Source organism: Helianthus annuus, chromosome 8, assembly GCF_002127325.2.
Source record: "Helianthus annuus cultivar XRQ/B chromosome 8, HanXRQr2.0-SUNRISE, whole genome shotgun sequence".
Lineage (NCBI taxonomy): Eukaryota > Viridiplantae > Streptophyta > Magnoliopsida > Asterales > Asteraceae > Helianthus > Helianthus annuus.
This window is the reverse complement of record NC_035440.2, coordinates 51,048,737-51,059,782: the sequence shown is the minus strand read 5'-3', so window position 1 is coordinate 51,059,782 and position 11,046 is coordinate 51,048,737.

Here is an 11,046-nt window from a genome sequence, read left to right as displayed (position 1 = left end):
GTAGTGTGTAGATATGTTATGATGTTATGTTGAATGTTTGCTTTGTTGAAAAAAAAAGAAAAAGAACAAAAAGAGAAAAAAAGAGAAAAAAAAAAGAAAAAAAAAGAAAAAGCAAAGAAAAAGAAGAAAAAGAAGTGTGAGTTGTTTTGTATATAGAAGTTATGTCTTGTTTAGTGTTTGTTCATTGTGTAATAAAAGACCGGGTAAAGTCCTTCGCTACTACATATATATTCCATTTCCTACCCGTTCGCCTAGCCACGTTACAACCTTAAAGTCCCTTTGATTTGCATTCATGTTTTGGCACTTGTTAGGCGGAGGACCGATTTAGGTACAGACATATAGTTGTGCAATCACCCGTTTGCCTTTTGTGTGTCTAGCATATCTTTGCTAGTGTTTACTTGTCACCGAGAGGAGAGATATAGTGAGGGGTGTGTTAAAAGACGAGTTAATCCCTCATTTGATCATGTAATTGTCTTGAATTAGATAACTACGGTTGCTTGTGTTTCAGGTACATTTGGAGCTTAAAAGTATGGAAATAAAGCTTCGAATAGACACGACTAGATTGTAGATTGAAAGACATAGAATAAACGAAAAAATAAAATTTTGGAATTGAAGAATTAAGAAGATAACATGATAGAGGATGAAATTACGAGAACGTAGGCGAAAATGGTGAAGAAAACAGAGTTGAAACGAGAAAGTTCTGAAGAATACAAAATTGATTGCTGAAGCCTACTGTAAATTATGGTAGCTAGCGTAATTTACGGTAGACTCTGACAAAAATTGATGCCGTAAGACAGTTTAAATCCACCGTAAGCTACGGTGGCCACCGTAGCTTACGGTGGAGCCTGCAAAAAAAGTGTAACTCCCCACTTTTAAGGTGTTTTATGGTGTCTTTCCATTGGCAATCATTGTGGGACGTTTTGGAGCAGTTCTTAGGGCAATTTTGGCTGTTTCTTCTTAGTTCTAAACAATTCTAAACAATTGGTTTGTGTTTTCGATTCATATGAACATTAATCCTTTTGTTATGATGTTTGTTCAAGCCATGAGTGGCTAAACTTTTTATGATTGTCTTTAGTTGAAGGTTTGTAAGACTTTATGCGTTGATTTCCTTATTTCTAGAATAACAAACTTTATCTTTATGTTTTGTTTGTTATGGTGTGTGATTAGTTGTTAGTAAATTATTGATTCTTATTTTAATCTAATTTGAAATCATACGTTCTTGGTGCCGTTGGCAATCGAGATATCATGGGTAGAATTAGGCTTGGGTAAGGGTTAATTGGTCATCGGGTAACAACCTCACGTTCTAGGAATCTGAGTACTTAGTTCCCTTTCATCACTACAAGTAATCACACATGAACTATGTCTATGTAGTTCTTTCTAGTGGAATGATACCATGAATGTCAATGCAAACCAGAAACTAAAGATAGTCATTCGTCTCTAAATTGTTTACAAACCAAAGCTTTCATTTTGCAATTAGAATAGTAATCTTAGTTTTTAAACTCAAATCAATCAAACCAACTCTTGAACTTTACTTTCATTGCAATTAGTTTAATTTTAGTTAACTTAGATAAACCTTTAAATAACACATATTCCACAAACTCCCTGTGTTTGATACCCACTTGCCACTAACTATTTAGTAGTAATTGGATTAAATTTGATTGTGACCACGACATCACGTCAAAGTGGATTCCATCTGCAAGCGAAAATGAGTCATCTCATACACATACTAAACCTGTCGAAAGTCTCACCCAAGAATCATCCAGACTGGTGTTTGAGGTAAGTGACTCTCCAAACCTTGGAAATGTGTCTGAATCTGATCCAGATACCACTAATAATCAGGAAAGTCCTGAGACAATGGAACAGGTGGAAATTAACGCAGTCCAAGGAGAAGTCGAATCTAATGAACAACATGATGAGGGATCTGGAACAACACCGGGAACATACGTTTTACCTCCTAGAGCCAATAGAGGGGTTCCTCCAAAACGGTACTCTCCAGAAAGGGAAACCAGAAATTCAAGGTATCCTACAGCCAATATGGTTAACGGAAACTTATCTAACAGCGCGAAAGCATTTGTTACCTCACTATACTCTGAACAAATACCGAGTTCCGTAAAGGAAGCCCAGGGTAAGAAGAACTGGAAGGAAATAATGAAAACAGAGATGCGTGCTCTTATGAAAAACAAAACGTGGGAGAAGTGCGTTCTTCCTAAAGGAAAGAAAACTGTTGGATGTCGGTGGGTGTATTCAATCAAATATAAACCAGATGGTTCCATTGGAAGATACAAAGCTCGGCTCGTAGCCCAGGGTTACACTCAGACATATGGAATCGATTACTCTGATACCTTCTCTCCGGTTGCAAAAATGGACACCATCAGAGTCCTCTTCTCTGTGGCAGCCAATAAGGAGTGGCCTCTCCACCAGTTTGATGTTACAAACGCATTTCTCCATGGAGACCTAACGGAAGAGGTTTGCATGGAAGCACCTCTAGGTTTTTCAGTGAGTTTTAAAGAAAGGGAAGTATGTCGGTTGAAAAAGTCATTATACGGGCTAAAACAATCTCCTCATGTATGGTTTGGAAAGTTCACTTTGGCCATGAAAGAATACGGGTATCACCAAATTAATGTTGATCATACTCTGTTCCTCAAGAGAAGAAACGGCCTTGTAACCTGCTTGATCATATACGTAGACGACATGATTATTACAGTAAATGATGTAGAAGAAATAGCACAGCTAAAAGAGAATCTGTTTTCAAATTTTGAAATGAAAGATCTATGGAATCTCAAATATTTCCTCGGGATTGAAGTTCTCAGGTCTAAACGGGGGATCTTCATTTGCCAAAGAAAGTATGTCCTTGATCTTCTGGCCGAAACCTGTGACATTTGTGCTCCGTAAACACACACGATGTAGGACACTATCTTTTATCAAAGAAACAATGTGTTTTGGTCTCAAAAAATTGTTTATTTTGGTTTTACAATTTCCCGTTTTGATTTTAAGTTCAATTTCAAGCTTTAAATCACTTTCTGGAAAGTTAAACGCGAACTGATACGTAAACATAACTAGTTTAATGCGGTAAACACTCTGGAATAGTGACATAGGCTTAACATACCTTAAATAACTTTTATATAGCTTAGAAATAAGTTTTGAAAGCTTTGGTGTGTCAAAAACAAGTTTATTCACACTCAGGGACTATTTGCGTCAAACTGCGAAAGTCTACTAATTCACATAGTATCGAACATTTCGGAACTTGATCATAAGTTAAACATGCCCTAAATATCATTTGCATAGCTTAGAAATAGGCTTTGAGGTGTTTGGTGCGCAAAAATAAACTTATTTGATCATTAGGGACTAAAAGTGTCAAAAAGTGCATAAGTTTGCATTTTCGCGCATAACTTACGTTATGAATATATCCGAACATCCAAAAATTTATGTAATAATTAAAATATTTTATTTTAGTGATTGGCATGATAAAATTCCATTCGTCGTGTAGTTTGGATCGTTTTTCCCGTCCGTTCGTGTTTCGTCGTAATTAACCGAACAACGCAACCGTACGGCCAAACGAACCAACATCCGAGATTTTTTGAGCATATTTTATGTTCCCTATACTTTAACTTCATTTTAGAGCTTTGAAATGGGGTTAGCGGGGCTTAAACGTGTCAAAATGCATCAAAAACCAAGTTTTGGGCTTGCAGGGACTAAAACTGACTATCTGCCAAAGATTGCTAGGAGGGGCGCGTAGACTGAGGAGCATTCTTACGCGGCCCGCGACAACCTGTCAGACAGAAACATTGAATTTGGTCATTCAGCTGAATTTGATGGTTTTGATCCCTTGTTTTGAATGCTATGGACTGGTTTTGATATTCCCATTGTATCATAAACCATGGGCCACACTTGTAAGGTCTAGATCGAAACACGTTTTGCGAGGAACGATCCTAACGGTTGTGTGTTTTCTATAAATACCTGTCACCTTCATTCCTTGTTCCTCACAATCTGATTGAATTACTCTAAGTTGGAGTTCAAGAACTTCATACCTGAGTAGTTTGATCAAGATGTTCCTAGCTTGGACCCTTTGTAAGTTTCTTTCGTTCTTTTATGCGTTTTTAAGCACGAAAGTCAAACAGTGTTTGACTTTCAGCTTTGACCAGTCTATGGTCAACACGAAGTTCGTTTGAACTTCGCAACGTGAGCGTAATCACGATGGTCATAGTCCTTGGTGCCTATACCTACTGATTACCACGTTAATTAGGTATAGTGACGAGTCATAGTTTCGGTCAAAATGCGCGTTTATGCGTATTTTGCTACCAAACTATTCTTGGGGTATCAAAACCGTTTGTTTTGATATCAAACTTGTTTTCTAACTTAGTTAAACATGTTTTAACATGTTTAGCTTGTCGCTTTTAGGCTAGTGCTTGTATAGAGTCGTAAGTCAAGCGGTCTTGACAACCGCTTAGACTTCCGAACCCGACCCGTTTGGTTGATCGTTAGGATTCGACCAAACATGTATTGTGACCATAGTTGTATAAGGAATAACCTTCCGAGGTTATACCTTATGGTCACTTCGTTTAGTTAGTCGTATGATCGGTAGTTTATATGCCTTAGGAAAATGACCAAAATGCCCTTTTGTGCATAATTTCATTTTAAGCATATGTAACCAATATTTTGACATCTAAACTGATTATATAACATAATTAGATATGTTAAGGCATATAATACTCGTCATAGGACTAGTTAGGCGTCTTGAACTCGCATCCGCGCGAACGACGCGTTAAAGTGGCATAAGCTACCTTAACGGGTCGTAATGGGTCGTAAGCACTTAGGATAGGTTTCGATTTAGAATGTAGGCTTTGTTAAACCATATCACATGAGTTCCAATATTCATTCGGTTTACAAGACCTCATTCTACCCGATCTTCCGATTTAGGTGTCGATTCACTAACATAGTATCCATTACCCTAGGAACCGCTTCAACACTTGAACTCTTGGTCTTTTGAGCTTTGTTATACCTTTGAACCAGAACTTTACGCAATCCCAGGCAAGTACATAGTTCCCCTCTTTTACCGTTTTCAAATGTTTTGGGGTGATTCATATGTGTAATCGATTTGTTTTCAAAATGTATGGCATATATGTGTTCACTAAGTGCTTTTATGTGTATTATTCCGATTATGCAAATGCGATGTTTATCTGAATCCTTAAGTGATCTACCTATCTTCATAGTTAGATTCATATAGGATATTTGAAGTGCAGTCTTAGATCTTCCTATCTTCATAGTAAGGTTTTTAAGAAGTACTTTACAACTCGATGGTTGGTTTTGTGTAGATGGTTGGTGATTTAGATAACGAAACTAGATAATACAATAAGCACATGGTGGATACGCCGCTGGTACTTCCTATATATAAGTGTGCTTATTATATTACCCTTCGTGGCGTTATCCCGAATCACCATTAGGATTTAGGATTGTTTTGATTCAATGTAACAGAAACCGAATCCTTTTAGCATCTATCTATCTTCATGGATTGATTCTTGTAGGATGTTTAGAGTACTAATATTGGAGTCATTGATTGGATTCATTGTGTGCTTTAATCCGTATGTGAGTAGACAATGTAACAGAAACCAAATCCTTATAGCATCTATCTATCTTCATAGGTTGATTCTTGTAGGATGTTTAGAGTACTGATATTGGAGTCCTTGATTGGATTCATTGTGTGCTTTAATGCGTGTTTACGAGTTGGTACAAGTTGACGATTATGTGTTATGTGGTAGTTGTGATTTAGATAACGAAACGGGTATAATAAATAAGAACATGGTGGATACGCCGCTGGTACATCCTATATATAAGTGTTCTTATTTTATTATTCTTGTAGCGTTATCTGGATCACTTTAGGATTTTGTGTATGATTGTTTCAATGCTTGATTATCGAAATCTTCATAGAATCTCCCATATTTTTATATGTTAGATTTTTAGAAGATATCTGAAGTATTATGATGACTCATTGATTTGATGTATATAATACTTACAGAAGTTTTGATTTATTTCAAAATAGTTATTATTAATCCTTGATTGGATTTTCTAATAACATATTAACGAGTTTTTACGATGGTTTAATCAAGATTACAATGTAAGGCATAAAAATGACTTAGTAATAATCATATTGCCATATACAAACCTATTTTGTCACGAGTTTTCACAATTAAGATTATGCATCGCAAATGCTAAATTTTTGCCATTCTTTGGCTTCAAGATTTATTATCGATTGACAGCTCTCGTAGCTGTTAAAGTATTGTAATACCAAATATTTTGCCGTTTACTTGGCTAATAAAACATATGTATTCGCTGGCATTTTTATGCTGGCTGTTTTTCGCATATGTTTCAGGTTTTTCGACTGTTTCAAGCATGCAACGCATAGGACTTGTTGGTGCATATGTCTGTCGACTTCGTTTTGTATCGAGTCGTGTGTCTAGATAGGATAAACCAGTGCTCAGTATACGAGAAAATAGGGTTTTAGAGGTGAGGGACCATTTCGAACGAAATGGTTCATAGTCATTCCGTGCGAAATGCCTTCTCTATAAATACCTGAGCTTGGTTGTCATTTGTAACAAGTTCTGATTCCGGTACCGAGGTGCTGCCGAAGTGTCTACTGCCTGTAAAAAGTTGTTATATCAATATACAAGACATTAAAAGTGATTCTGTGTGTAAATCAAGCTGATTCTAAGTCAATACGTTTGTTTCCGCCTCTCGTATTGATTAAAACTCTTCTAAACGACTCGTTTTGGTCGTGAAAACGATCCTACAGGATTGCATTCGGTCCTTAGACATCTAAAACAAAAGAACAATTACATGTATTCTTTGTTTGTAAAACGATGTTAATGATATTGAAACAATTTAGTACCAGTAGTTGTGAGCAATTTGTAACATGACTCCCCGATATTTCCGTCGCGTGTTGTTGTATTACGCGATTAGGGTGTTACATATTGGTATCAGAGCACTGGTTATAGGGAATTAGGTTATTAGCATGCCTTGAACCTAGTCTATAACCTTCCTAGCACCCAAACGTGAGTAGACTTAGGAACTCTTTCCTAAATCCTCATCCTTATTCGTGCCACAACTGCTCTATGATTTACGAATCATCTAACCTTAGATGATTTATCCTGAACCTTAGGCTTTATGCCTTGGGGTATTCCTCAAAATGTTTTCTCAAAACATTTTCATTGAAATATTTTTCAAAATGTTTTCTTAAATGTTTTTGTCAAAATATTTCGCAAACATGTTTAATCTCAAGGATGCTCCTTTGGAGACCTTGTATAAATGGAATGTCGAACGTCCGTTTGATGGACAGAAATTTGGTAAGTCCAATTATCAGAATCAGAAGCTACACTGGAAACAATGGAAAAGATTATACAAATTTGTGATCGTCTGAAAGCTGCCAGTAATCGGCAGAAAATCAATGTTAAGGAGAGTCGCAAACATCTTGAGTTCTCAATAAGGAACAAGATTCAGTAGAAAGTACCACCCTAGAAAGGTGTTCTGCATTTGATGTAATGGACAAGTTAAACTCTAAATATATAGGACCATTCAAGAAAATCGGATATGTCAAGATCGGTAGCCTATAAGCTAAAACATACCTAAGGAAATTGATGGTATTCACAATGTGTTTCACACAAGTGATTTCAGGGTATGTCTAGCCGTTAAGTCAATAAGCATTATCACATAATGATATGCAGATTAATGAAAACTTATGGTTTGATGAGAAACCAGTATCGATTAAGGATCGACAGGATTAGAAGCTCCGAAAGAAAACATGTACCTATTATAAAGGTCAACGGGGGTGCCCTAGAGGCTCCAAATATGTTGTGGAGGTTAAGTCCATTATATGACAAAGAGTACGTCCATCTTTTTGAGCAAATCTCGAGGTCGAGATTTCTTTTAAGGGGGTGAGGATGTAACACCTCGTAAAATCATGTCCAATGATGTGTTGACACATGTACTAAACTCTAATGAAGTCAAACGTTGACTGTTAGGGACTAATTTTGCGAAAAATCAAAAACTTTTGATTATGAAAGGACTGAAAGTGTCAACATACTTAAACTAAGCCTCTGAATAACCTTACACGGTATTCGTATTCACAACTGAGCCACTTGTTGGTCGAGAGTAGTCGTTTGCATAATTATTTGAAAGTTTGCGCGTCGAAGGGTTAAAAGCGTCAACATGTTAATTCTTACTTCTGAGTGACCTTTTAACAAACCGAGAGCTTCATAATGTTTGATCATACTCTCGAGAATGTCTAATAATGGCCATCTAAGGCTTTTATGCCAATAAGTGAAGTTACGCGCAAGTTTGCGAGTTAAAGGGTCTAAAAGAATCAACATGTTTAATTATACCTCCGAGTGACCTTTTAACGAACCCGAAGCATCGTGATGTTTGATAATACTCTCGAGAATGCCTAATATGGATAACATAGGGCTTTGACGCAATAAAATGATAATACGCGCAAGTTTGCACGTTAAAGGGACCAAAAGCATCAATGTCTAAAACTACACCATTGAATGACCATTTAAGCAAACTAGAGCATCGTAATATTCGAGCATACGCTCGGGAATGCCTAATATGGACCATGAAAGGCTTTGATATCATTAAACGATGTTACGCACAACTTTGTGCGTTAAAAGGACTAAAAGTGTTAATATGTGAAACTACGCCTTTGAGAGGCCTTTTGAGCGGACAAGAAACTCCGCAATATTTGATTATACCCCCGAGAGTGTCTAACACTGGCCATGTGAGACCTTTATACCGTTTCACGATAATGCGCGCAAGTTTGTTAATTAAGGGGTTAAAAGCGGCAACGCGTAAAACTACACTTTAGAGTGATCTTTTAAACAAACCGGGAACCCCGCAACGCTCGGCTGCACCCCTAAGTATGCTCTAGATCTGCCGTTTAAGTTTTTGTACTTTATATAAATAATTCACATGAATATATAAAGTATGGGCCATTTATGTAAGTTATGAAAGTCTAAAAATGCATATATGAGAAACAGGGACCAAATTTGTCAACTGCCAAAACTTTTTAAGCTGAGCCGGACTAGCTCGCGGGCCGCGACAGCCAGGCATGAGGCCTACGCGGGCCGCCAGCGACCAAAGCAGCAGCAACTAGTTTTTTTTAATGGTTTCTCATCTCTTGTTTCCCCATTGTATTCTAAAACAATTTGATCATTCTATGGGCTTGTATACTGAATTTAAAACCTGTTTTGCACCTGTGATGATCCTACTGAACCTCAAAAACACTTGGCAAGATCATAAGGGTTCTTGAAATCTATAAATAGGCTTTCAATTCTCATTTTCAACTTGCATCATTCCATTCATTATTGCTCTCTCTCTCAAATCTGAAGGATCCTGAACATTTTGGAACCTCCTCTTAGTTTATTTCGGTCCCTAGGACCATATGTAAGTGTCCTTTCGTGACTAGTTTATTTTATTTGGCTTAAAAAGCCGAAAAGTCAAGCGTTTACGATAAACGCTTTGACTTTTAGTTAGAACGTAAACGGTCAAGACATTGTTCACAACTAACATGGCTACGTGATCGTAATTAGGTAGGTGTTAAACCCTCAAAAGAGCACCTCCTAAGAATCACGTTTGCTTGGACAATTGACGAGTCAACGTAATCTTGTTTTAAAAAGTCAACGGGGCAGTTTTTGAAATAATTGTGATATGAGTTTAGAAATGTTCTAAAATACGTTTTATCACTTAAACAACTTGGTAATAATTATTAGAACATGTGTAAACATATTCGGCTCATCAATTCCAGTTTTAGGGTCGGTTCGCAACTGAAAGTCACGAAGTTTGACTTCTGTGTTGACTTTCGATAATGAACCGAATTAGATTAGTTTGCTACTGATTTTAGGTTCCGTTATGATCGTAATTTAATGTAGCATAACCCTATAAGGTTATATTATACAATCGTACTAGAAATCTGAGTTATTTGCTTGTTTCCGTTATTATGCTTAACTTTAACTATTATGCCCTTATAGCTTAAAAACGAGATTTTTGAATATATGGTCATATAAATAGCTTTGTTACTGATAGATAATCATGTCAAATAAATTTGACATCATTTTCTGGTCTCAAACTAAAAATATGCAAGATATCGTAAAATGAAGCTTTTTATTAATTAAATTACGCTTTTGCACATAAATCATGTTTAAACCCAAATTTTGGCACCAAAATTATTACCTATTGTTATGATATTATTTTTAGGAGTAAAGTTCTTTTTGAGTCCCTATGGTTTGTGCATTTTAACTATTTGAATCCAAAAACCAAACTTGTCTTGATTTGAGTCCTTGTGGTTTCTAATCTTAACCATTTGAATCCAAAACGTAAATAACATTCAAATTAGAAAAATTTGGTTTTTGGATTCAAATGGTTAAAATTAGAGACCACAGGGACTCAAATGGTTAAAATTAGAGAGCACAAGGACTCAAATCAAGACAATTTTGGTTTTTGGATTCAAATGGTTAAAATACACAAACCACAGGGACTCAAAAAGGACTTTACTCTATTTTTAGGGATTTTTGGAAGGTTGGGTCATGAAGAAACACGGAACTAATTTTAGTGTTAATTAGTTTGGTTTATGTTTCAAACATGAGGGTTAATCTTCTTTTAACTTTCCTGAGCTCCGTAATGATCTGAACATCCTGCAAAACAGAACACCGTTAGCTCGTTAAGAGGGGATCCCTCTTGACCAGACTTCAGCGTGAGAATAAGTATCTGCTTTAAGGAAATAAGTGTGTGTTAAGAGTGAGAGTAGAGAGTGTAGAATGTTTTACCTGTGCATGGAGGTCTCTATTTATAGTTAGAGAGGTGTAAGAGGAGGTGGGCTGATGGGCCTTGGGCCGGAAGGCGACAACCAGAGAATATGCTCTTTGTCTCACTAGTATCGACCGTTAGTGTCTTCTAGAAGATTTTCAGCGCTGGCGCACTGTGATTGGAGCCACGTGTCTTGGTTGTCAGCCTTGTTGTCCCTCTGCCATCAGCAGGTAAGTGGAGATCATGGGGCAGGTG